Raw genomic sequence first — 3,982 nt, 5'->3', positions numbered from 1 at the left:
GCAAGTTTAGTCCTTTTATTTGTAATAAATTTCGACCCTAGAAGGTCCCCCGCTGCTGGACCATTATATAAGTTCCCTTCTCAGCAGTGTAACCTTTCAAGTTTTTATGAAATAAAATGAGAGTTTTCTTAGGTTTTCTTCTGAGATAGAAGCAACCACCCTTTTCTCCTTCTTCTTGTGTGTGAATCCTTGAAGACTGAGATTTGACTTATCATAGATCCTTTCACAGATCTGTGTGGCGTCCTTCACTCCACCATCTATCTCTTCATCTTCCACTGCTACCGAATAGACAGAACAGTGTTATCAACCATTTGTCTATTCACCATCTTTTCACTGCCCTCCATCTATCACCCACCGAATAGGCAGAACAGTGTTATCAACCATTTGCCTATTTCCATCTATCCACTTGGGTTCCCTCATCTGGGTTCCTATATCATCTGGTATCAGAGCTAAACGCTCCAAATCAGGTTTTATCTATCCTTTTGTTTCAGTTTGTTTCCCTTAGTTTGCTTCAGTTTGTGTCTATTTCAGTTTGTGTTTGTTTCAGTTCGTTTTTGTACTTTTATATCTGTTATTTTCGTGAGTTTTGCTCTATTTGACTGTTTGTCTTCTTAGANAAAAAAAAAAAAAAAAAAAAAAAAAAAAAAATTCAGATCTGTTTATTTGATTGTCCCAAAACCCTCCCAAATCCTAGATCTGTCATTTATTTGGACTTTTCGACTTCCTGTGCACTTGATCTCTTTTCTTACTCTTTAAAGAAACGATTTGAACTATGGGAGAACAAGGAGGAGAGGTGAACATGGCTGAGATGCTTGCAGCTATTCAAACCCAACTCCAAACGCTTGGTGATCGCATGACACAAATTGAACAACCCACACCTGCACCAAGAGCACCAGTTCGTAACTTGCCAAGAGGAAATCATGAGGTTGATAATGGAGATCAGTCTGATTCAGAGGAAGAATATCAAGATCTTAATCCACACCAAAGGCCAAGGAGACACTACCAACAAGGTAGAGGACGAGATGAAGGCAACATAAGAGAAGGAGGCTATGATCTTAAACTCAATCCGCCAACATTTGCTGGAAAGGTTAATCCTGAAGCTTACATTGACTGGGAAAGACGTATGGAGCATATCTTTGGCTACTACAACTATTCTGAACAGAGAAAGGTATCCCTAGCTGCTGCTCAACTTACAGATAATGCCTTAGCTTGGTGGGACAGAGATGTATCTGAAAGGAGGAGGCATAGACATATACCAATCACTACTTGGGATGATATGAGGTTTCAGCTAAGAAAGAGATATGTCCCAGCTTATTACCACCGGGAGCTACAAAAGAAGTTCTGCAAGCTCTCACAAGGAAGCAAGTCTGTTGAGTAATACTTTGAAGAGTTTGAATCTCTTAAAAACAGATTGGAGGTAGAAGAGTCTTAGGAGAACTTGATGGCGCAGTTTCTAGATGGTCTTCATGATCGGATTGCTAGAAAGGTGGAAAGACAGACATATCATGATCATGAAGAGTTGTTGCATCTAGCAGTCCAAGCTGAACAAAACATCAAAAGGAAGGCAGCTTCTACTAACCGCAGTAAGACTCCATGGACACCACCACCTCAAAAACCTTTAGACAAGGGAAAATCTCTTGATATGGACCAGAAATTTAAAAGAGCTGCACCTAAGGCATCAAAAGTAACCAAACCAGAGCAAGGTAAGCCTACTAACCAAAGAGCTCGTGATATTACTTGTTTTAAATGTCAGGGAAAAGGACACTATGCAAGGGAGTGCCCAAACCAGCGAGTAATGATCCTTAAAGCCAATGGAGAGTATGAATCACAAGATGAGGAAGAAGAACGTGTTGAATCTGAGGAGGATATTGTGGACTATCCTGAGATGGGAGAGCTTCTAGTCATAAGGAGGGCTCTTAGCACTCTTTTTGATCCTGAAACAATTCAAAGAGAAAATATCTTCCACTCTCGCTGCTCCATAAACTCCAAGGTATGTAGCTTAATCATTGATGGTGGTTCATGTACTAATGTAGCCAGCAAGTATTTGGTTGATAAGCTAGGTCTCCAAAAGACAAAGCATCCCCATCCATATCGACTTAAGTGGCTCAATGATGAGGCTGAACTAAGGATCTCCGAGCAAGTCACCATACCATTCACCATAGGCAAATATTCAGATCAAGTTGTGTGTGATGTGGTTCCTATGCAAGCTGGCCACCTTCTTCTAGGACGGCCATGGCAATTTGATAAGGAGACTTTACACAATGGCCGAACCAACTACTACACCTTCTCACACAACAACAAGAAGCATACTCTAGCTCCACTCACCCCTCAAGAAGTGCATGAAATGCAACAAACAATGTCAAAGGGAGCTAAGTCAAACAAAACCAATCTTTACATAACACCTTCTACTGTTTTGAAATCAATTAATTCACAGGACAAGGTGCTACTAATGATCTTTAAGGAAGGTTTGTTTTCAGTTCAAGAGGAGAATGATTTACCACCAGAAGTGCTTGAATTACAAGGAAGGTTTAAAGAGGTCTTTCCTGAGGAGATACCATATGGACTACCGCCTATAAGAGGAATCAAACATCAAATTGATCTAGTTCCGGGAGCAGCATTGCCTAACAGACCAGCCTACTGCGTAAACCCTGAAGAAGCAAAGGAGCTAGAAAAGCAAGTTCGTGATCTAATGTCAAAAGGCTACATTCGTGAAAGCCTAAGCCCTTGTGTTGTACCGGTTCTTCTAGTGCCTAAGAAAGATGGAACTTGGAGAATGTGTGTAGACTGCAGAGCAATCAACAACATCACTGTCAAATATAGACATCCTATTCCAAGGCTTGATGACATGCTAGATGAGCTTAATGGAGCTACTATCTTTTCTAAAATTGATCTAAGGAGTGGTTATCATCAAGTCAGAATGAAAGAAGGTGATGAATGGAAAACGGCTTTCAAGACAAAACAAGGATTATATGAGTGGTTAGTCATGCCATTTGGACTCACCAATGCTCCAAGCACCTTCATGAGGTTAATGAACCAGGTCCTAAGGGAGTACATCTGTAAGTTTGTGGTTGTTTATTTTGATGATATCTTGATTTATAGCACAAGTTTTGCAGATCACGTAAAGCATCTTGAAATGGTGATAAAAGCGCTAAAGGCTGAACATCTCTATGCTAATCTTAAGAAATGCACGTTTTGCACTGATCAAGTTGTGTTTCTAGGATTTGTTGTGAGTTCTCAGGGACTAAAGGTCGATGAGGAAAAGATCAAAGCTAGACAAGACTGGCCAACTCCAACAACCATTGGACATGTTAGGAGCTTCCATGGGCTGGCTAGCTTCTATAGGAGATTTGTGAAAAATTTCAGTACCATTGCTGCACCCTTGACATTAGTGATTAAAAAGAATGTGGAATTCAAATGGGTTCAAGCACAAGAGGATGCATTCAAACTGCTCAAAGATAGCCTAACAAATGCACCTATTTTGGTACTTCCTAACTTTGATAAAATGTTTGAAATTGAATGTGATGCTTCTGGTACAGGAATAGGTGCTGTTCTAACTCAAGGAGGAAAACCAGTAGCATACTTCAGTGAGAAACTCAGTGGAGCTGCACTTAATTATCTAACATATGATAAAGAACTCTACGCTTTGGTAAGATCTCTAGAAACTTGGCAACATTATTTGTTATCCAAAGAGTTTGTTATTCATACAGATCATGAGACACTCAAGCACCTAAGAGGACAAACTACACTTAAGAAGAGACATGCAAGGTGGCTTGAATTTGTGGAGACATTTCCATATGTGATTAAGTACAAGAAGGGCAAAGAGAACATTGTAGCTGATGCTTTATCAAGGAGACATGCTTTGATCACTACAATGGAGGCTAAAGTCATGGGATTTGATCACATCAAAGGTCTATATGAGGAGGATCCAGATTTCAAAGAAGCCTTTAAGGAAACAAGCAAAGCCGCTTATGGGTCATACTAC

This window comes from Camelina sativa, chromosome 20, assembly GCF_000633955.1.
Source record: "Camelina sativa cultivar DH55 chromosome 20, Cs, whole genome shotgun sequence".
Taxonomy (NCBI): domain Eukaryota; kingdom Viridiplantae; phylum Streptophyta; class Magnoliopsida; order Brassicales; family Brassicaceae; genus Camelina; species Camelina sativa.
The sequence above is the reverse complement of the archived record's forward strand: the minus strand, read 5'-3'. Positions refer to the sequence as shown.